The sequence below is a fragment of the Trichosurus vulpecula genome, chromosome 1 (assembly GCF_011100635.1).
Source record: "Trichosurus vulpecula isolate mTriVul1 chromosome 1, mTriVul1.pri, whole genome shotgun sequence".
NCBI classification, from domain to species: Eukaryota; Metazoa; Chordata; class Mammalia; order Diprotodontia; family Phalangeridae; genus Trichosurus; species Trichosurus vulpecula.
In genome coordinates, this window is record NC_050573.1 from 300362796 (window position 1) to 300388093 (window position 25298).

Genomic DNA, 25298 nt, shown 5'->3' on the forward strand with positions numbered 1-25298 from the left:
TTAGAACTTAAGATATAACTTAACAAGTTAAAATTTGAGAATAACTATTTATCCCTGGAAAATATATTTCTCAGGAATATTGCAAGAGGGCTGTGTGGGACTTGAAGTCAACATACTGAGTTTCTTTTCAGGGTTTCAATTCTGCCTCAGAAAACTTGCTAGCTGTGTGCCTACAAGTAAGCAACTTTTCCTCCCAGATCCTCAGATTCCTTATCTGTAAAATGGAGAAAATAATGTCCTATTGATCTCATAAGGTTATGGGGAGAGAACTAATTTGCAAATCTTAAAATGCTATAAAAATGTGAATTGTTGCTATTGCAATTAATAATAATAACAATAATAAATCAGGTAAATGTGACAAACCCTAAGAGCTTTTTAGAACAAAGTGCTATGGAGGAAAATCAATGAATCATTCTGGGATTATGTGTACAGGGCAGATGGTTTAGCAAGAAATGAGATACAGAGTGCCATAAAACATTAAAATTCTTTGCCTATGACTCAGACAGGTGTGTTATATTATGACAAGGTCACATTTTTTTTTCCTTAATAGGTGGATGAGAGTAAAACCAAAACAAAGTGAAGAAACATCAACAAAAACTTCAAACACTAATCTCACCTGTTTTTTGTTTAGTTTTTTTTTAATACCACTTATGTTCAAGGAAAATGTGAAGCAATTCTTTCAAGCTGACCTAAATATGGTGAAGGAAATATATCTCCCTATATGTGTGTGTCACACACACACACACACACACACACACACACACACATACACACACACACTCCCCAAACCAAGTGTCTGTACTGTGCATTTTAATTTTGATTTCAAATTGAATAAAATGCTCTGGATTTATATGAAGAACATTCATACACTGATTCACCATCTCATCTGCCTGCAATTTTGAAGATTTATTGCGTCTAGTTCAAAGTCCTATGAAGCTGGAACCAAGGCTAGTGACATTCTAAACCATACAACACTGAATTCTTTATATATGGTGACTACTATCGGAAGGACAGCTATGACGACACAGAAAGAGAATGGGACTGAGTCCTGGATTTACCCCTCACTAGTTGTGTGATCTTGGATAGGTCACTTAACGTCTTTGAGTCCTAGTTTCCACATCTACACAACCTAGCTCAGAGTAATAATGCAGATCAAAGGAAATAGCATACCCAACATGTAAGTCTAATTGTTATTTACATATATATACACAGGTACCTATACACGCACATACACACATACATATACATACACACGCACACGCGCAGACACACACACACACACACACACAATTGCTAGCCATTTTTATTTTTGTGGTGTGTGGAAAGAACACTGGGTATAACTCAGAAGACCTGAGTTCAAGCCTCAGCTCTGACACTTATTAACTGCGAGACCTTGGACAAGTCACTGAATTTTACTTATTTATACTGAAAGATGAAAAAGTGAAACCCAGATGATCTCCTTTTTAGCTCTAAAATTCTATGACTTTACGATTTTATCTATTTATGTATGTGTATACACACACGTATATACATATACATACATACACAAACATACATATATGTATATGTGTGTGTGTGTGTGTGTGTGTGTATATATATATGTGTGTGTATATATATATATATATATATATATATATATATATATTTATGTAAGTCATTAAAAGTGTTTAGCCTCTGTACCCTGAGAAATAAGTGCTACTCTTGATGGTATAAGAGATCTGAAAAATCCACACATGCTCTGCAGATGGAAGTGTTAATAAATATTTAGCTATGGAATGAAAACCAGATGTCCAGTAAATGGAAGCCAGGCTGAATCTTTCTTTATTCCCCAGCATCATTAATGGTACATAAAAGGTATTAGGCTTCCAAGTGCAGATGGCACCATGCTGCAAGCAATTACAAGTCAAATGAAAAAGATTGAATCCATATCCTTCAGGATGCTGGGTTCAAAAAAAAGTCAGATCTACATATCTCTTGAAATAAAGAATTTTTAATGACACATGTGAATCTTTTTTAAAAAATTCCTTTTTTTTTTTTGCATGCACACACATTTTTTTTATTCCAGTGTGACAGACACGCATTAATTTACCTCCCGTATTGGTACTAGTAATGATGTGGAACATCTGTTTATCTTTTTCAAAGTTAATATCATTGGAAATAAGAGCAATTTCATTTTGAACTTCAACTCATCATGTCCATAACCCTTCAAACTGATTCTCCCTTGTCCCTTTTCCAAAACGACAGGATGTACATATAGAATGCATATCCATTTTGATAACATAGAGCAAAGGATGACATTAATAGATTTAGAATATACACAGTCTATCCCTTAATACATTTAGAATATACACAGTCTAGGAAATTTGGCTGTCAAGCGTAATTGCCTTAGTCAGAACCATTTTTCACATTAGTTGACAATCATTTAAAGAGCTATAAACTACTGTTGCAGTACTGGTGGCAGGTAAAGGACTACTGCCCAGTAAGAATCTCCCCTTCGATGTACTAGACAAGGTCACCCAACCTTTGCTCCAAGACTTCCAGGCTCTCTGAACAGCAGCATCAAACAGTAACTGGGGGCTACTTCTAATGCTTAAGGCAGTAGCCTACATGGTTTGATTTGTGTGATGTTCTCCAACATAAGAGATTTAAGATAAAAGGCAGAGGGACCAACCAGTCAAAAACTCCCACCATCAGAGCCACTCCTTGAGGTCTTTGTTTGGATTCTGCTACTAAAATTCCTGCAATAAATGGTTTTAAGTCTTCTCATATCCTCAAAACCAATGACCACATCAGCTTCCAGAGTTCAGGAGTCCCTAGAAACATTTTACCTTTCTGATTCTCATGTTATGTTATCTGTTGAAGGTTAGTGGCTCCCAGCACTTACCTTCCCAGGCCTGTTAATGAGAGTAAGCTGTGTAAATACCCATGGGCAGTAAATATGGTGCTTGGAATGGTATATCACTCCCTGGAAATGTTAGATACACAGGATGATAAATGATGATAACAGTTGAAAACAGTTTACATTTATTTATCATTCCATTTGATCCTTACTACCCTGGGAGGTAGATGCTATTAGTCAACAAGTATTTATTAATCAATTACTTGGGGTATAACTGAGGTGAAGTGGATGTATGGGGTGTTCAGGAGGACCTTTTTTGTTTCTTAAAATGTTTTTGTTAACCTCCCCTTCCTATGTCTGATACTACTTTATAATACAAATTAGAGGCTACTATAGTTTTTTGCATGTTATTCTTAATCCCTGGAATTTCCTCCCCTTGCCCTACTGAACTTCTACCCATCCTTGTCACAACAATGTTGTTAGCAGCTGCTATGGAGGTGAAAGACCAACAACAAGAACACACAGGAGGGCTGCTAGCACAGGTTCTTTGATCTGTTTTTCTAAGGAAAGCAACTTTAAGGGGTTAACAATCTCACTTTAATTTTTTTTGACATTTTCAACATCCTTTTATTTGTATCATCAGAAGTATAGAAATGAATCTTCCTTTGTCCTTTTTCACTTCCTTATTTGACCATTAAGCTCTGTTAACATGTTAATAACTTTTCTCAGGAATTCATAAGATCTGAGTTAAAAAACAAAACAAAACACCTTTTGACAGGATATATTTTAGTATTTTTTTCTCCAGAAGAAAACTTTAAGTATGCATTTTCTGGCTACAGTAGTTATTCACATGATGTGGTTCTTTTGTTCATACACTTTGCTACATCAAATAGATCCATCAAGAATTTAGACAAAGGAGACAGTACTAGTTATGTACATGCATATATGTATTGGAGAGTTCATTATTGTTCATGTATCATTCAGTATTTAATAAATATTTTGTAAGAAGCCTTTAATGGACTTACTGTGATAACTAAATATTTATGCATGGATAGGAAAATTGGGTATTTAAGTTGTTCATGGTCACAGAGAAGTCCTTTGAGAAATTTTTAGTTGTTTTTATATATCTGCTACCAAATTTTCTCTGTTAATTATAATAGGAAATCATTCTTCTCTTTTTTCATTGCCATTATAGTTGAATTATATAGTGCTTACAATGTACCAGGGCACTGTGCTATGTGCTTTTACAAATATTATCTCATGTTTATCCTCACAGCAACCCTGGTAAGTAGGTGCTATTTCATAGATAAGGAAACTTAAGGTAAATGGGTTAAGTGACTTGCAGTCACATAGCTAGTAAAATCTGAGGCTGGATTTGAAATCTTACTTTAATTAAACATACATATATCATTCACTTAGTTCAGGGGAAAGAGTCAGTACCCTGAACTTCAGAGCAAATACAAACAGAAATTACAAACAGAGATAATATAACAGATCAACAGACGGTTTTCTGTCTGACCGTAGCATATGTAGTTACCAGAAAGAGAGAAACACCAACATCTGGGTTTTCAAAGCCAGGGGGCTCCTTGAGTCTCCACACCAACACTCTTCCAATGAGTGTGCCCCCAAAACAAAATGCCAACCTCCGAGTATACATACATGCTTCTTCAGGGTCAGAGGGCATCACAACCATGCAACTCAAACCCATGTGAAGTAGGCTTTCTCGTGACTTAAGCAGGTCATCAAAGACTCTGATTCAATCAAAGACTTTTAATTGAAACGAAAGCAAGACTCATCAAAGGCACTCCATCTCCTCAGTACTGAGAAGCACTCAAACAAAAGACAATGCCTTCAGACCTCCCAAAACATTCTTTACATCAGTTCTCATGTGCTTATCATGCCATACTGAGTATCAGATATCTGTTTGTCTTATCTCCAATTAAATTTTAAGCTCCAACGACAGAGACTATTATCTAAATTTTGTAGTTCCCTCAGTGCCTACAACATGCTATACAAACAATAACCACATAATAAGACTGCAACTTTCCTATGGTCATACAGTAAGTGACAAAGCAAAGATGTAAACTAAGTCCTTCTGACTCAAAATCCAATATTCTTTCCACTACAAGAGGACATTATTAATTGAAGATCCAGGTAACCTGGTCATACCATGAAGGGTATTAAGACTAGATTGATGATAGAAATGAGAGACAGGTAATGGTGGGTTGGCTAAAGGGTGGTGCTAAGGTTTTGAGGAACTAGAGTGGGCAGATTTACTTATATGAATGTCTTCTTACATATGAGACATACTGGTTTTGTTAATAGTTGAAGATATGTACAGAAAGAATTCAGCAGATTCACTATCTTCTTAATTTCACTAATAGAATCATATAATAACAGAGTTGGAAGGTACTTCAGAGACCACCTATTTTACTCCACATCTAAGAATTCCCTTGACAGCATCCCCAACAAGATGAACGTCTTGAAGATTCCAAGTAAGGGAGGAAACACTATCTTCCCTGGGCATTTTGTCTTACTTTGGGGTAAATTTTCCTCATATCAAGAAATTAAATTACGTGGCTTAAAATACTTATTTTACAAATGTTGTGCCCTTAATACTGTATTTGAATATAATTGCAGTTCCGTGCTCTAAATCTGCTCCTCTGCCATTTTCTACCATTACTTCTGATTCTGCCTTCTGAGGCCAAGCATAATAAGTCCAATTCCTCTTCCACGTGACAAATCTTCAGATACTTAAAGATAGCTACTATATCTCCCTACATCTATAAAAGCACACTAAACAGCTCCAGATTCTTTAAGTCATCCTCCTATGTCATCATTTCCAGCCCTTTTATCCTTCTAGTCATTTTGAACATATTAAAGTTTGTCAACTTGGCACAGAAAGCTGAATACAATACTTCAGATGTGGTCTATCCAGGATAGAATTAAGTGAGACTATCACTGCCATCATTCTGGACACTATGATTCTCCACGCAGCCTAAGGCTGATCTATAGTGGTTGAATTCTACTAAAGTCCTATACCTCTTTCTGATGAAATACTATCTAGCTATACATCCTCTATATTATACTTGAGAAGTGGAGGGTTAAAAAAAAACCTGTTACAACTTTATGTTTTTACCTACATTAATTTTTATCTTATTAAATTTAGTCCATTGTTCTAGCCTACTGAGATCTCTTTGGATTCTGTCACTCAAAGTATTAGCTATCTCTCTATGAGAGTAATCAGGGTGAGGCTTTTTGCCTTTGTTTTTTCTTTAGGAGTGCTTCTCAGCACTAAACCAATCAAGTACCTTTGATGAGTCTTGCCTTTGTTTCTTTGATTGAATCAAGAGTCTTTGATGACCTGCTCAAGAAACAAGAAAGTCTAGTTCACATAGATTTGAGTCGCAAGGTTATGATGCCCTCTGACCCTGAGAAGGGTATATAAGATCTGAGGTTGGCATTTTGTTTTGGGGCTCTCACTCACTGGAAGAGTGTAGTGTGATTTCACCAGATGAGACTCTGGGTAGCCGTCATGGAGCCCCCCAGCTTTGAAAACCCAGATGTTGGTGCTTCTCTCTGGTAACTATGTATGTATTGTTATGGACAGATAGAAGCCTGTCTGCTGATTTGTGCTATTTTGTTCTGTTTATATAGTTTTTGTTTGTATTTGCTCCGAAGTTCAGGGTGCTGACTTTTTCCCCTGAAGTAAGTGAATGATATATGTATGTTTAATTCAGTGAGATTGTTAACCCCTTAAAGTTGATTTCCTTACAAAAGCAGATTAAAGAACCAGTGCTAGCCGCCCTCCTGTGTGGTCTTGCTGTTGGTCTTGTGTTGGTCTTTCGCCTCCACTGCAGCTGCAAGCAACATTGCTGTTACACCCTCCAAGCTTTGTGCCATCCACAAATTTGACAAGCATGTCAACTATGCCTTTATCCAAGTCATTGATAAAGCACAGAAAGTAAAGAGTATAGATGATCACCAACTTAAGTGGCAGTCAATGTATGGTCCTTACATACCAAGAGACCACTAGGAGTGGGGGTGAGAACTCACTTTGCCCTACCCAATGGAGATTTGATTCCCCTATTCCTTGCCTTTCTCTTCTCTTTTCTTTATAGACCTCAGCTCTGATCCCATCCATGCCTTGATCCTCCTGTCCTCTTTCCATCATTTCACTTTTGACTTCTTCTAGTTTCAGTCCATTTTGGGGTGGGGAGAAAAATCTTCTTCCAGCCACCACTTATTAGAAACATCAAAACCCTAGACATGTCTTTTCACTGATCTTGATTTCCATACTCCAGACCCCTCCCACCATTCCTACTGCTTATCTCAGACCTCCCCAACCAGGTTACACCCGGCAGAGCCCTTGCTCCAGGACTAAGCAGACATCAGGTGTCTGTAACTGCATAAGCTGCCCCTACACCCCACCCCCACTTCCCAACCACCTTTTGGGTTTTAACATTTCCAGCCTAAATATCCATTTCCCTGTGATGGAAAAATTGCCACAAATGATAGTTTGCTATTATAGTACCACGCAGACTAAACAACCACAATTTATATTATTTTTGTGGGGGAAATGCATTGAGTTTCAATAGCTGACTCAAAAACAAATCTTTAGACTATAACCCAAGATGGAGCCTGCATATACAGTTAACAAACCATGACACATGAAAGTGGCTAACATACATCTATGGCCAGTTTGGGGGGAATGGCAACTTTGGGACACCAGTGTTCCCTGGTTCAAAACACTAGTTTGTATATTATTTTTTCACAAATTTACACAGTGAGGGCAGAAAGCTCTAATTTCTTGTCTACTCAAAAAAATGTTAAACTAATGTACACAACTGCAATTATTTTCAAATCCAGTATTAAGGATGCCCACATTTGTAAAATAAGTACTTTTAAACTTATTTTGAGCCATTCAATTTAATTTAAATCAAACTATTCATTCACCAATCCTTGTGAGAGGCAAGAAGAAAACTATTTGTTCTGGAAAAAAAAAACAGTTTCCAAGACATCTCTTTGTTGTTCCCTTCCCCCAGTACCTGTATAGGTCAAAGCCGTGCTTTCCTTTCTGTCTCACGCAGAAAGAAAGAAAACTGAACCTGAAGCAAGTAGATCATTTAAGAGTCACATTCACATTTTACCATGAAATGGGCTTTCTAAAAGTAACTGTCTAAAAAGCCTCCTTTCTTGATATTTATTTACGAAGTCCCAGATGCACAAGCGTCTGTGGCTACCCTTTTTTAAGCCTCAAATCAAAGTGCCTACACTACAGTCCAAGGTTCCGGATGCCTCTGCAGGCACCTTCCTCAACAGGAGAGAATGTCCTTATGTTATGACACAGATATCTAGGCAGTTTTTGGTCGTTTGCTGGACAGTGTGCCAGACTTGGAACCAGGTTCAATCCTGCCTCAGACACTTAGTTAAGCTGTGCCATCGTGGACGAGTCACTTAACATCTCTCACCTTCAGCTTCCCATCTGTAAAATGGGGGTACTATTGTAGTACCTAGCCCATAGGGTGGTTTTGAGGATCATATGAGCTAACATGTGCAAAGTGCTCTGTAACCTTAAAGTGTTATATAAACGTTGGCTATCGTACTAAGTAAAACCGATTTGAAAGAGGAAAGACGTAACTCCCCAACAGAGGGGATGGCAGTTATGTGCAGGTTTATCTTTTAGGCCTTCTTCTACTTACTACCTTCCTTTCCTTTCTACGCCCCCTGCCCACGGCCGAAGCCAGGGCCTCACTGCCCAGTCCTTCGGTAGTCATGCCAAGGTACCAACTCCCAATTCCAGTGAGCTGTTGCTAGTGTTCAGTCACCTGATGTCCAATTCTATAGAACTCAGCAGTCATGTTTCCGTAAAAAGGGAGGCAACCCAGCCCTAGCTCTCTATCAAAGGGAAGCCATAGACAAAGGATTTGTGTTATTGGAGAAAGTGTCTTCCCGAAGACCATCCAAGTCCTAGTGTGAGAGCTCCTAACACTAAGGTAAACCATACCGACTCTTGTCTTATACTGACCTTTCCAAAGTGAAAGTGCTTGGATTCAGATGTGGAGCCCAAAGCTAAACCACTTTCGTTTGGGCATCTAGGTAGCGCTGTGGATAGAACACCAGGCCTGGAGTCAGGGAGACCTGATCCAAACGCAGCCTAGGACTCGTAACTCTGTAAAATGAACTGGAGAAGGAAATGGCAAACCACTCCAGTGTCTCTGCCAGGAAAACCCCACAGGGTCACAGAAGAGTCAGACGCGACTAAAACGGTTACTTTCTGGCTAATTCTAGGCAAATCTCAATTCCCTTATTTAGAAAATGAAGACGAAAATGTTACTCAAATGGTGATGAGGATAGCTAAAAATTATTCAGCATTTTAAAAGTTTAAAAAGCACTTTAAAATACGATCTCATTTTATCCTCAAAACAACCTTAGGAGGTAAGTGCTATCATTATCTGCAACCTACAAATCAGGAAACTGAGGCAGACACAGGTTAAGTGACTTGCGTTGGGTCATGCAGCTAGTGTCTGAGACCACATTTGAACTCAGGTCTTTTTGACTCCAGGTCCAGTGCTCTATCTACTGTACCGCCTAGCTGCAAAAAAAATAAAAATAAAAATAAAAAACCCTCAAGGTTCAAAAGTACCCAAAGAAAATTTCCTATCAATACCTGGCTTAATAAAAATAGCTAATATTTATATTGCACTTAAAAGTTTTTAGAGCACTTTACCTTCATGACCTCATTTAATTCTCACAACAACTCTGTGAGGTAGGTACTATCAATTACCTTGTTTTGCAGATGATGAAACTGAGTCTTGGAAATGTCAACTAGAATAACACATAAGGCTGTTATGAGGAAGAAATGAGATAAGGCATTAAAGTAATGCATCACAAAATGACATCATGATATCTACGTATATTTTATTTATTTTACTACTGCTAGGAAAATTAGCTATCAAACGCCATCAGTTTTGTTCCTATCACAGAACCCATTCAAATAGAGCAGAGCTAATCATTGTGTAGCTAGGATCATGCCACTATGACGAATTTCATTCTGTGTCTTTCTGAATTTTCATGCTGTAATGGCATTGAACGTCGTACAGTTTGACTCTGAAACCATGTTTTCAGGCTACTTAGCTAAACTCCAAGATAAAAACCCATATGCACGCCACTTTTCTCTCCTATTTACACGTAGTGCCAGAACCAAGAATGGAAAGAAAACTGCATTTTCCTTTTTTTTCCCCATGGACATCACCAAGGTATCAGCAAAAATTCTTCACTAAATGAATTTCAAATGCTTGAGGATAAACCTAAGAATAGCTGTGCGACATTTAGTCTACATTGAAATCACCATCTTGCAAGCAATCAGATTTATCTATTTGCCAAAAATAACCATCTAATAATGCTAGTTGGCATTTTGGTTCCAGACAGTGTAAGGAATGAAGAACAAACGGGGGCTTTATATTTTTGTTTATGTGGGATGTTTTGCTACCACTTTCTGGTGCTTGAGGCTCAGATTGCAGTTTATAGCTTTTTTACCTGTTGTCCTAAAGGCATCTGCCCCCTTTCTAGGTAGGGTTTTAGATTTGAAAAAAAGAGCAAGGCACACTTGTCTGACAGGATCTTGATCATGAATTGTCCCTAATTTGTGTGTGCTTGTGTGTGTGTGTGTGTGTGTGTGTGTTGTGTTGATGCATATCTGTAAAAGTGTTATCCACTAAATTACCCCCTCTGAAGAGTTAAGAGGAATAGATACCTATTTCAAAAACTCTATCAGGTAGACATGAAGCCATTATTACATAATCTACTTTCAGTCAGTTCTTTTATATTCAAGGAAATGGAAAATTGGGGTCTCTAAGTCCTAAGCTAGGAATAATTGAAATAGAACAAAGTAAATGAAAGCATATCCCGAATCATTTGATAAAGTCAGCTGCTTTCAATAAAATTTCTTTGATCCAAATGAATGTGGACCATGGCGTCACAGTCACATACTCAAATGAGAGTGATTTCAATTACAGAAAAAAGGAAATTCCAGCTGAATCTTCTAGTGGATAGTAGAAACCAATAAGTATGTAAATTGGAATAACCTTACAAAGAGCAAGACACATTTCAACACATAAGGAACATTAACATGGTTATGAGTTTGCTAGAAAAAAAAATTGCTTACGTTTACCACGAATTTGAAATTGCATATGTAGAATCAAAAATTCCTACAGCTGGAAGGGACCTAAGTGATGGTCTATCCCCCAAAGTGACAATTAATAGGCACTTAGATGGAGCAGTGGATGGAGTGCTAGACTTGGAATCTGGAAGGCCTATACTCAAATCCTGCCTCAGACACTTAGCAGGTGTACGACCCTCCTCTGGCCTCTGGCTCTTTATCTATAAAATAGGGATGATAATAATAGCACCTACCTCATTATGTTAAGGATCAAGTGAGATCATCTACGGAAGGAGCTCTGCAAACTTTATAGCTGCTATCTGTCATCTATTAGTATTATTAGTTATTTCCTCTCTACAGCTTACATGCATTCATCCAACTTCTCACAGTCTGCCCTAAGTGACAGAAAGTGACCTGTTACCTCTAAATCTATGATCACATACGCACTTCACTATTCACACAAAGGAGTCTATTCCATTTCCCAAGAGCTCGACTTGTCCAGCTTTCAAATAAACTTTCTAATAAGAAGCAAGCTCAACATTACAGATTTAATTTGGTTTATGTACACACATTCTTGCTCTCTGGAGTATAGAAAGAAACTGAATGGCACAGTACTCAGTGAAATGTAAAATAAGGCTTCACACACTATTCTGGAGATTTAGCAGAATTCAGTTTAATCAAACAGCTTGAATCACAGTCAATTCAGAAGGAAAAAAAAATCCTGGAAAGAAAACCACCAGCCCAGAGACAAGCAAGCACAGAAAATGAAATATCAACTTAGAAAGGTATTACAAAAATGAAAAGATTATTGTATTATGGGACCAACTAAACCCATTACTAGAATAACAAGAGAGTTAATTTTGTATTCCTGAACACAAATCAAAAATGACCCCTTAACTTATTGAAAAACCACCTTAATTTTGCTGTAAAAACAGAAAATTCAGTAGTAGATCTTGACACAAGGGAATCAGCAAACAAAAGCAGGCTGTGTGGGATTACATGAGGACAACATCAATATTTTCCCTTTATTTGAAAAAAAAGATTCATCAAACAGCCTATTTTTGCCTCGTGGCACTGGCCCAGTTCTGGCTGCCTCAAAAGGCAGTCTCCATAGAGTCTAGACTTTGGTTTTGTTGGGCAGCAATAAGACTTCTCTATGATTTGTGTCATATTACACCATTTTGTACTGATTGTGCTAATATATTATAGTAATAAGGCGGAATCACAAACAGTACGATGAGCTTGAGTATATTGTCAATACGCAGAATCTCTGAATCTTGCTAAAAAACGACAACAAACTTTCACGTTGGACTGGGCTGATTTCGTTAACTGTTTCAGGACCTTTTGTAGACCTATCTGTGATACACTGCATTTACTGGAGAAAACAAACCAGTCACTACTGCATTTTAATCCCACAGATTCTTATGAGACATCTAGCAAAAGAACTAGGGTAAGCTTTCTACTTAACTCATAGGCAGGAAGGGAAATTAAAAGGTCATCTAGTCCATCCTTCTGTTCTCAGGATGAACCATATTAAAAACAATCTGAGAAGGCAAGAATGAGTTTAAACGCTCTTTGTCAGGAATTTCTTCCTTATATCTAACCCAGATCACTCTTCCTATAAAATTTAAGCCTTCTGACTTATGATTTATAGTATATGACCACTATCCATTTCAATATTGGAAACTATTAATAAATTGACCCTCTGATTTCTTTGTTCTCCAGTTCTAATAATCTTCAAAACACCTTAAAACGAGAAGGTAGGTCTAGATAAACTCTAAGATTCCAAATATTTCACTGACAAAAAACTTCATAAAGTAGCAAAACCTTGCAAAGGTATGAAAGCATGCCACTTAAATTGTACTCATATTTAAATCCTATCTTTGGTACAGTCTTTAACCCTGTCAAAAGGGATTACGTTATTCCATAATTTCTTTTGAAGAAGATCCATCTCATTCTATAAGCATACTTAAATCTTCATTCCAGTTACACAAAGTTGCCCTGTTGTTTGCTATTGCACAATTCAACTCAGTTTTTCTCACGACCATCGTAATGGGTAGATCATTTCATTTTGTGGAATGGGAAACTGAACGCAAACTATCGTCATACCTTGGGATGAAAAATTAAGATCTCTCAAACTTAAACTTACATTTCAGCCTCCAAAAATATGAGTTTTCTCTCTGTCTGGAAACTCAGTCTGAATCTATTAAATGATCCAACAGGGCCAGAGTTGGTTGCCGTTTTACTCAGCTTGATCTGTAATCTCACTGTGAGTACCCACCCCTCCACTGAACTCACCCAGGGATTCTCTGCTTAAGTGATGCTTATCTACCAACTCTTCCTGCAAATCATCCATAAAAGATTTATCCCACATGCTGGAAGCCTTCTGCTTGATTCCTAACTATCATAAGGATACCTACGTAGCTCTCAGGCCGTTGTTTTATTTTCACACGGATCAGCCCCTCTATTTGCTTTTCAGATTACACGTGACCTTAATGTTGTCATCTTAATGTGAGCTCAATGTGGAAACTGACTTGCGGCTTTGAGTAGAGAAATAATTACTGATATTTGGTGAGTGCTATCTCCCTATAAGAAAATCTAGGAGGACATAATGAGCATCTGCTGCTGTTAGTACTCACTTAGCGAATAACGCTGCCTCCCCAAATATGCTCTCCATCACTGTCTGTACCTTCTGATCCAAGCCAGACACACTGGTCCTGGAAGGAGAGCCAATTATTCCTTGCTTTCAATTGCCCTTTTCCTCCATCTCTCAACAATCTCTTCTTCTCCAAACAATATCCTATCAAAAACTTCCATCCAATTTAAATCATGATGGCTGTTTGTACACCACCACTGGGTCATTCTCCCTCCTTTCTTCCCATCTTCCTCTCCTCCTCAATTACCAGTCTTAGACTAGGGAACTTCACATTGATATCTCCTTAATCCCCCAATTCTTTTTACATAACTCTTTAAACCCCCCGTTCCTCAAATTCAAATCCCATTACCTACTCCTTTGGTTGACTTCAACCACAAATAGGGATGCTTATGTGCTGGATCTCATCATTAACCACAGTGCTCCATTTCCTTAACTGGAAACTCTAAGATCCACCAACTATAACTTCCTACCATTCCATCTCTCTCTATGCCTCACCCTTCCTCAACTTTGCCTTTACAGAGACCTCCAGTGTTCCCTTTTTCCTGAGTGTGTTACTGAGGTATTGGTCCTGCTCTGATCTGCCTTTCCTGCCTTTCCAATCTTGACAGCGTTGTTAGCCATTTCAACTCAACCCTGTTCTATGATGTTGAATCCCTCAGTCCCTTGTCCTTTGCCATTCATCTCTTGCCAAACTTGAGCCCTGGATTATTCTCATCTGTCCCTCAGCTTCTACTTGGATTCTCTGAATGAGTCTCACAACCGTGCTGACTGGGCACATTAGAAATTCATGTCATCCAACTTCAGTTGGGCCTTCATCGCGGTAAGGCATCCCTTTTATTCCTCCCTAACTGACTCCCTATCCCATTCCCCAAAGAACTCATTCAAAACCTTCTCTTTCCTCCTCATGCATCCTAGAGATCTCCCTCCTCTCTGTCTTTCAGCTGAGGACCTTGCCTTTTGCTTTCCTGAGAAAATTTAAGTTATCTGATGTGTGTGCTTTCTTTTCTCCCTTCCTCTTCATCCTTTGACTTTATCCCTCATTCTTTAGTTTTTTCCCTCAGTCTCTTACAAAGGTGGACTTTCTCCTTATAAATGCCAATCTCTACATAGGTGCTTGATCCTATCCCCTTCTATGTTCTCCAGCAGGTTGCAATCTCAATCATCTTTCCACCCCTCTAGAATCTTGAAGCCCCTCATATCTACTGGTTCCTTCCCTACTGCCTCCTTCAAACATACTGAAGTCTCATCCATCTTTTTTTAAATAAAATTTTATTTTTCTCCCCATTACATGTAAAAACAACTTTTAATATTTGTTGATTTAAAAAATACTGAATGTTTAAAATTGTTAATTTTTGAGTTCCAAATTCTATCCCCCTCTCCCTGAGATGGTAAGCAGTCAGATATTGGCTATACATGTGCAATCATGTAAAACATTTCCATATTAAGTCATTTTGTGGAATAAAAATTGAACCAAAAAGAGTGAAAAATAGTCCAGTCTATATTCAGATGCCATTCGTTCATTTTCTAGAAATGGAGAGCATTTTACATCACGAGACCTTTGGGATTGTCTTGAATCAGTCTTCGCTAGAACCTACCACTCTCCTCAAGCTCTCATCCTCTCTATCTCCCCCTTTTCTAAGCTGTCGACATTTGCTCTCTCCACTTGCTCTCCTCACTCACTGCCCAACTCTTTGTAATTTGGCTTCTAACCTTATCACTCAACTGAACTTACTCTCTCCAGTTACCAATAAATTCTTTATTGCCAAATATGGTAGTCTTTTCTCAGTCCTCATCCTTCTTGACTTCTCTGCTGAACTTAATACTGCTTACCACCTGTACCTCAAGGATACTCTCTTCTCTCTAGAGTTTCATGATGCCACTCTCCCCTCATTCTCCTCTTCTTATTTATGTCTTTTCTTTCTCCAGCCCCTTTGCTGGCTCATCATCCATATCATGCCCCTTAAACACGGATATTTCCCAACATAGGCTCTCTTCTCTCTAAATACTGTCTCTCTTACTAATATCATCAGCTCCTAAAGTTTAAATGTATCTCTACAGATGACAAATGTGTGTGTGTGTTTATGTTTGTGTGTTATGTATGTGTGTTCCTGTTTCTCCCTTGAGTTTCAATCTCATGATAGGCCAAATGCCTATTAAACATTATGACCTGTATATCCTGAAGACATATCAAAATTAACATGTTCAAAACAGAATTCATTATCTTTTCCCTAAAATCTACTCTCCCTCCAATCACAAAGTGTGTAACTTTGGTGTTATCCTGAATTTCCCATTCCCCCTCCCCTAACATCTAATCAATTGAAAAATGTTCCCATTTCTATAAATCTAAGCCTTCTGTTTTGCTATAATTGAAAATAGATGATCACTACCCACTTCAAATACTTGAAAACTATTATTATATTACCCTTCAATTTTTTTGGATCTGATAATCCCTCAAACATGTTAAAATGAGAAGGCAAGATTAAATGGACTCCTAAGATTCCATATTTCATTTCATTCTTCTGTATCCTCAATTGTTGGCGTTACAGTTCTTAGTAAATGTAGTCAATATTACTGTGCGAAATGATTAAGGGATTGACAACGTTGCCTCTGTCTGTCTCTTCTCTTCTGTCCTAAGTTCCCTTAAAGTAAGAGTCTAGCAAGCCTGGACACTAAATGGGAAGGGCAATTGAGCTAGAGTACACAGTAAGGATGGTTCAGGGACTTAGCATATACTCTCTCACCCCTTCCTCACCAAAAAATGAGCCCAGAAGTCTTCCCAAGATTTCTGAAATCCCGGGGGCATATGTTGCATCTCTTGAATGACTTAAGAGTCAAGAATAGAAAGTTTGAGTGAAGGTTTTAGGGTAGTCACTCAGCTCTCACCTCAGTTAGTCCTACTGGGTTGAAATCGCATTTTTTTAGAATTTGCATTGCTGTTACTGCTTGGATTTGGGACACCCAATGTTGGCTCTGAACATACCTAGTGGTGGCTTATAGAAATCACTCCACCATGATTTTGGAGAGAGTCAATAAGGCAGTTATTTATTAAGTGCTTACTGAGTGCACAGTACTATACCAAGCACTGGAGATAGAGAGAAAGCAAAAACCCAATCCCTGCTTTTAAGGATCTCACATTCTAATGGGGAGAAAATAAACAAATAACAATATACCTACAAGACAGATGTAGTGTTAATTTTGTATGTGTACAAAAATATTTATAGCAGCTCTTTTTGTGGTGGCAAAGAATCAGAAATTGAAGGGATGCCCATTAATTGGGGAATGGCTGAACAAGTTATGGTATATGATTGTGATGGAATATTGATGGATGGATGATGGATAAGAAATGACAAGAAGGATGATTTAAAAAAAACCTGGAAAAACTTACACGAACTGGTGCAAAGTGAAGTGAACAGAACCAGAAGAACGTTGTACACAGTACAACAGCAATACTGTATGATGAAGAACTATGAGTGACTTAGCTGTTCTCTGCAATAAAATGATCTAAGACAATCCCAAAGGATGAGGAAAGATGCTATCCACCTCCAGAGAGAGAACTGACAGTCTGAATACAGATTGCAGCATACTATTTTTTTTTCTTCCTTTCTCCTTCCTTCCTTCTCTTCTAGTCTTCTTTTACAAAACAACTAATATGAAAATATTTTACATGATTGCACATGTATAACCTATATCAGATTGCTCACCACCTCAGAAAGTGGGGAGGGAAAGAAGGAAAGGATAGAATTTAGAGCTCAAAACATTTTTAAAAATGTTAAAAATGATTTTAACATGTAATTGGAGAAAAATAAAATATTATTTTAAAAAATTTAAAAGTTAGAAATAAAGAAATTAGAAAGAGGGGAGGGTAAGGGAAAAGGATATAATTAAATTTACTTTGGACATGTTAATTTAAAGATGTCTATGGGACATCTAATTCAAGATTTACAAAAGAAGTTGTTGATGTGAGACTGGAACCCAGGAGACAGGTTAGGACTAAACAGATCTGTGAATCATCTGCACGGAGATAAGTGAACCAACGAAAGCTTATGAACCAATGAAAACTCACCAAGGCAGAGAGAAGAGAGGGATAACTATGGTAAGTAGGACTTAGAAGAAGATTCCCCCAAAGGAGACTGAGCAGAGGTCAGACAGGCGAGAGGAGAATCAGGAGAGAACAATGTCATGAAAACATTAGAAAGGAGAGAATATGCAGGAGAAGAAACTAATAGTGTCAAAGGCTGTAGAGAAGTCAAAAAGTTATTAGAATCAATAGAAGGAATAAGAGGCAGCTGGGTGGCATAATGGGTAGAGTGCCAGCCCTGGAGTCAGGAAGACCTGCATTCAAATCCAGCCTCAGATACGTATTAGCTGGACAAGTCACTTAATCCTGTTTGCCTCAGTTTCCTCATCTGTAAAATGAACTGGAGATGGAAACGACAAACCATTCCAGTATCTTTGCCAAGAAAACCGCAAAACGGGGTCACGAAGAGTTGGATGTGACTGAAATGACTAAACGACAACAGAAGGAATTAGTATCATTCCTTGATGCCTTAAAGTCACAAACGTGGTATATTCTAAGTCAGTGAAAGAAATACTGGTTTCTGGTCCGTGACTGAAAACAGGGTCCCCTATCGTATCCCTAATGTGAACAAATAGTTTAGCAACATATGCACTGCTTGGAAGTATGTACTTCTTGGCAGATACTTCAGTATTATGCTATATGCATCTTATGGAACACCTCCTCAAATTCCAAGTTCCAGGGATGTGCTGGTAAATGTTTAACAACTAGGCCTCTGAAAAAAAATATACACGACACATTTTTACATTTAATCTGCATTCTTAACATTTTCTCTATAACTTTCTTAAGTCTAGACAATCAACAAAATAAATGAAGCCTTGATCTGCAGCATTTGCCAATTTCTGAGATGTAAATGTTTATAATGAAAACTTAATAATCCGTTATTGCAAGCTGGTATGAGCTAGCTAGAGAACATCCTGGCATAGTCCCACATGATAGCCTCAGATTCTGGTGTGATTCTTTCATTTACTTTGAAAGCTCATCACAACAAACACATATGTTAAAATGGTATTTTTTCAGAAGCAATTCACAAAAATTATTCACGAACTGGGTGGCCGTTAGGTCACGCAACGGATAGAGCGCTGATGTTCTGGAGTCAGGAAGACCTAAGTTCAAATTTGACCTACTAGCTGCATAACCCCCTGCAAGTCACTTAACCCTTTGCCTAAATTTCCTCTCCAGTTAAATGGGATTAATAATAGCACCTACTTCCCAAGGTTGTTACGAGAATAAAATGAGATAATATTTGTAAAATATTTTTTCAAACCTGAAAGCATAATAAAAATGCTAATTGTTATGATGATGATAATGACAATGAACCGTTTTTATGACTTTTGATTCCCAAAGTCCAGCCACACTCCAAAAGTAGATACTAATATAAAATTAGATCTTTTATTAACAAAACCAACTTATTTATTAGATTCACATCTTGGGATCAAAAATTTGGAGTTGAAAAGATTATCTAGTTTAATTTACTCATCTTGTGATGAAAAAACCCAGACCCAAAAAGACAAAGTGATCTGTTTGAAGTCAACACAGGCAGCAAATAGCAAAGCTGGGGTTCAACATCAGGTTCTCCCCAGACTGCACTCCTGACTCTCTGGCCATAGCAGTCTCCTCACCCTGGAAGTTCACTCTGACTTGTCCTTTTCACAATGAAGTAATATGAGCCACTCTGATGTCTTTTCCTCTGATTGGTTGGTTCTTCCCAGAAACTCCAGGTTAAGGAAAGTTCCCACGTCAGGTGTGAATTCATTTCTCTCCCAGATTGCCCCCTTCCCCTTTTCAGCTTGCTTTTATGTGCTGTCTTCCCCCATTAGAATGTATGCTCCTTGAGGACAAGCACTGTCTGCTATTGCTTCTATTCCCAGTTTAGCACAATACATGGCATATAGTAAGTACTTAAATGCTTACTGACTCTAAATCCTGTCTTTTCCCCACTATGCCTTTCAAATGTTTAAATTAAATGTATTCAACAGGTTAGTGACAATGGCTATGACTTCTAATTGGATTTCTCGGGTGGAATGATTGGAAAGGCTTGGGGAAAATGGTTGAGACTAGACCTTGGAAGACAGCCCAGGTCAAACCATCTGGCTTGAAGCAATAAAAAGTTGCTGAAACAAAAGCAGTTTGGCATTCAAATTAAGAGAATGCAAAATTAGTTCATTTTAACGTTGTTAGCCTTTTTTGTGTCATGGACTCCTTTGGCAGTCTGGTAAAACTTATGGACCCCTTTTCAGAATGTTTTTAAATATATAAAATAAAACGTAGAAGATTACAATGGAAACCAACAAAGCTGAAATACAGTTTCAAAAAAAAATTTTTTTTAAGGTTTTCAACCGCAGGTTAAGAATCTCTCATTTAAATTCTATTCCAACATGGCCCTAGATAAAGCTATATAGAAGAGCAAACAATTTAAGAGATAATTTGATTTTAAACACAAAACTTTAGTTAATCGTGCAATTTTTCTCTCTGTTGTTTATTGGATCAATCAACTATATATTATATCTCTATGTATAAAGCTGATAGATATCTATGTAGTCCTGAATGATTTAGTCAACATTTGTATATCAAACATACCATATATCTTACAATTCATTTTCTAAAACAGGGTTGACAGTTTAAGAGAATATATTAGCTTTCAAATGTTTTTAATATGTGTTTTCAATTTAGCACATGGCTAAATATCACTTGATTGTTTATTAGTATTCAAAATAAGTATTTGCAAAATTCATATTTAATTGATATTAAGCATGTATCAAATTTCTTGCTTTATTTGAAAAATAATTATCTTAAGTCAATATACTGCTAAGTTCAATAAAAATTCAAATAGATAGATGGATATCCATTTGGGAATTTCACTAGGGAATGCAGAGAGATAATCCTTGGTAATCACAAAATAGATTTGTTTAAAATTACATAAAATCTCTTGCAAATCAGATGTTTAACAGATAAGTCATATCTGAGAGAAGTTGTATTTTAGTTTTCTTTATTGAAAATGTTCCCATGCCTTATTTTCCTTAAGAGACTTAAAAAGGAAAAGCTCTCTTAAAATAAAAATGTAAGTAAAGACTTCCACAAAAATGAGTCATAAACTGGAAATATAGATTTGGGAGTCAAGTGCTTAAAAGTACTAACTGGATGGAATTGGAAAAAAGCACCCATCAATCAATCAATAAACAGTTAGCACTAGAACCAAATGAGAGAGTATAGAGAGAAAAGACAAGAAGTCTGAGGACAAAATTTTGAGATAGGAGGAAGAGAAGCTTTTGAAGGAGGCAGAAAAGGACCATTAAAGTGGCAGAAGGAACAGGAAAGTACAATCAATACCTTTTTTTAAAAAAGAATATTAAAAAATTCTGAACTTCACAAACATCAAATAAAACAAGCATTTCCACAAACACAGGACAGAAAAGAGGACTATACATGAAACTGTACAGTTCACTTTTCAAATATATAATTTTAAAAATATAATAAATATATGTTTTTACAAATAATAAATTCAACATATATGTTGCTTTAAAGGAGTCATAGCATATTCAATTTAGTTCTAACTTAGAAGAGAAAGAGACAATTACTGAGTTAGATTGAAACCATCCCAAAGAAAATTGTACCTCAGTTGTAGTATGCCATTCTCATGAGCTGCATCTCAAGATCATCTGTAAGTAAAAAATAAATAATGTTAGTATTCTCTTTTTTAGCTAAGATGGGGGAGGTTGGGGGAGATAAATCACAGTGAGAGAAACAGTGAATATAAGACTGACAATTTGAGGGAAATCGTAGCATTCTATTATACTAGATGCAATCTGGGAAAGAGGTGTCCACGATCCAAGTCATAAATAATTCACAACAAGCACACTGTGAAATAGCTAGAAAATTTTTCTTCAAATGCCTATTCTCAATTCAAAGTAAAAAGAAAACTAAGGAAATGATAAAGCCAAAAACCATGGCTGACTATCTAAAATAGAAGTGTAGCACATGCTCTGAGGCAACTATCCTACACTTTCATTTGCACTGGCAGGTTGGGTCCCCAGAGGCTGGTTATAAGCTTCCTCAAAATCCTAAAGTTAACCTTAAAGGGTTGGATTTGTCTTTTCTAGTATTATATAGACCATGAGCCCCCACTGGTATGCTCACTACCACAATTATAAGTTGATATCAATTAGTAAGCCAAGCTTAATTAGCTATTGTATTTGTGATAGTGATATAGTTGGTTCAGTTGGTACATTTCCCCCAAAAGTTTCTGACATATTTTCCTACCAGTACATAGAGGGTCTAGGAAAAAGTGAACTGAATTATAAAATACATGTGGCAGAGGGACAACTCAGTTCCTAGAAGTCCTTTTGTTGAAGTCTTTTTAGTAGCATAAGGTAATTGTCTAGGCTGACCCCTCCCCTCACCCATAAGAAGTCTTTTGATATAAATGTGACTTTTAAAATGTCCATACCCTATAAAATGGGTTTAAAAACACCACTAGTTAACATGATAAATGTCTAACTGGTCAAAAGAAAAGGATGTCTATCTATCTATACATATAACACACACACATTATTAAAGAATTCTACTTCTAGCTTCCTACAGAGAAGATTGTATAAGAGAAAGAACAAGAGGAGAAGGCTTGAGCTAAGATTAGGAGAATGGGGAAAATAACTGGGAAAATGATTTGGAGGACTTTGGAATTTTAAAGAAAGATCTGAGATTGTTTCATGCAAAAATGGATATGATAAAAGACAAAAATGGTAGGGACTTAACAGAAGTAGAAGAGATTAAGAAGAGGTGGTGGGAATATACAGTAGAACTAACCAAGAGAGATCTTAACATCCCTGATGAACACAATGGTGTGGTTACTGATCAAAAGCCAGACATTTTAGAAAATGAAGTCAAGTGGGCTCTAATAAGCATTGCTGATAATAAAAGATGAGTGGAGGTAACAGAATTCCAGCTAAGCTATTTAAAATCCTAAAGGATGAGGCTATTGAAGTGCTATACCCAATATGCCAGCAAATTTGGAAAACTCACCAGGGGCCATTAGATTGGAAAAGATCAGTTTATGTCATAATCCTAAAGAAGGGCAATGCCAAAGAGTATTCAAATTATCAAACAGTTGCTCTCATTTCACACACCAGCAAGATTATGCTTAAGATTCTGTAAGCTAGGCTTCAGTAGTCTGTGAACCAAGAACTACCAGAAGTGCAGGCTGGTTTTCGAAGAGACAGAGGAACTAGAGACCAAATTTCCAACATTCATTGGATTATGGAAAAAGCAAGGGAATTCCCAGAAAAAACATTTACTTCTTCTTCATTGACAACACTAAAGCCTTTGATTGTGTGGATCACAACAAAATGTGGCAAGTCCTTAAAAAGAAGGGAGTACCAGATCATCTTACTTATCTCCTGAAGAACCTGTACTTGGGTCAAAAAGCAAGTTTTAACCAAACATGGAACTGATTATTAGTTTAAGACTGGGAAAAGAGTATGACGAGGCTTTCTATTGTTATCTTATTTATTTAACTTATATGCAGAGTACATCATGGGAAATGCCCGACTAGATGACTCAAAAAGCCAGAATTAAGGCTGCTGGGAGAAATATCAACAATCTCAGATATGCAGACAATACCTCTCTGACGGCAGAAAGTGAGAAAGAATTAAGAAGCCTCCTGATGAGAGTGAAAGAGGAGAGTATAAAAGTTGGCTTGAAGCTTAACCTTAAAAAACAAACAAAAAAAACCCTATGATCAAGGCAACTTCCTGGCAAATAGAGAAAGAAGAAATATAAGCAATGTCAGATTTTATATTCTTGGGCTCAAAAATCACTGCATATCATGACTGCGGCTCTGAAATTAAAAGATGCTTGCTCCTTGGAAGGAGAGGTATGGCAAATCTGGACAGCATAATAAAAAGCAGAGATATCACCTTGCCAATAAAGGTCTATATAGTCAAAGTTAGTTTTTTTCAGTAGCAATACATCGCTGTGAGAGTTAAGACTGTAAGAAAAACTGAGCACCGCAGAATGGACACTTTTGAATTGTGGTGCTAGAGAAGACTTTTTCTTTTTTTGTTCCTTGGACAGCAAGAAGATAAAATCAGTCAATGAGAAAACTAAGATAAAGAACTTGTAGGGGCCAAGAAGAATATTGATCTGAGTTAGGAGGCTAAAACCATTCAACAAGCATTTATTGAGCACCTACCAAGGCAGGAATACAAATATAGTATCTGGGGATACGAACATGGGAGTGAGACAGTTCCTGCAGTTTACAAATAGATTCAGAAAAGGCTAAATGGCCAGATACACCAATAATGGGTCAATGTCAACATAACAGCTGGTCTCCAGTAGAAAACCTTTAGGAATCTGTGTTAGGTCCTGTGTTATGCTCATCAAACATGTTGGTGACACAAACCTGAGAGAGATAGTTAACAAGCTAGATGACAGAATCAGGATCCAAAAGGATCTTTTAAAAAGGCCAGAGAACTGGTCTGAATATAATAAGAATAAATTCAAAGGAGAAAAATATAAAGTCATCTGATATTTATGTACAAAATATCAACTTCACAACAAATAATAAAGATACAAAAATTTATAATTCTTAATTGAGCAGTAAGTTTTACTGTGAGGAGACAAGTGACTATGGGAAATACTAATATTATTTTAAGCCTATGAGGTCTCCTCTTTTTTTTTTTAAATTGAATATGCTTGGCCTTGAAGACCCAAAATAATTCAGAGTGAACCAGCTGCATCTCCTTTGATGTTCCCCTCCTTTGACTATATTCTGCATCTGGCTTTACTCTATAAGCTGTTATGTTATGTTAACTGATAAGGCTTTGTGCTCTTTAGAATGTATAAAAACCTCTCTGTGAAAATTACTCTTTGGGAAAACAAGCACAGCTTAACTTCCAGCCTCAATCTTTCATTCCAGAAATTGAAGAATAGAGTCTTACTCATTCCTGTGCTAATTCACTTAATTAGGAGAACATTTTCTTTTCTTTAATACAAGACAGGGAACCACATAAATCATCTGCATTTCTATACACTACCAACAAAATGAGCAGGAAGAGAAAGAAATTCTATTTGAAATAACTATAGACAATACCAAAGATTTGGAAGTTTATCTGTCAAGACAAACCCAGGACCTATACAGACACTTTTCATGCAAATAAAGGCAGATCTAAACAATTAGAAAAAATATTAATTACACATAGGTAGGCTGAGCCAATATAAGAAAAATGACAATTCTACCTAAATTAATTTATTTATTCAGTGCCATACCAATTAAACTACCAAAGAATTATTTTGTAGAGCTAGAAAAATCAGTAACAAAATTTGTCTGGAAAAACAAAAGGTCAAGAATATCAAGGGAATTGATGGAAAAAAATGTGAAGAAGTCAGCCCTAGCAGTTCCAGATTTCAAATTATATTACAAAATGATAATTATCAAAGCAATCTGGTACTGGTTAAGAAATACAATGATGGATCAGAGGAATAGATTAGGCATATAATACACAGTAGCAAATGACCATAGTAATCTAGTGTTTGATAAACCCAAAGATCTGAGCTCTGGGGGTAAGAACTC

The 25298-nt window shown here is 37.0% G+C and overlaps 1 protein-coding gene across 1 annotated transcript in view; it reads right to left on the reverse strand.

The window, feature by feature from the left end:
• Positions 1-25298, reverse strand: part of PAG1 (phosphoprotein membrane anchor with glycosphingolipid microdomains 1) — a 236346-nt gene that overhangs the window by 174812 nt on the left and 36236 nt on the right. Inside the window, exon 2 of the mRNA XM_036740325.1 lies at positions 21346-21390. The gene's annotated coding sequence lies outside the window, so the exon portion shown is untranslated. The remainder of the gene's footprint in view (positions 1-21345; positions 21391-25298) is intronic.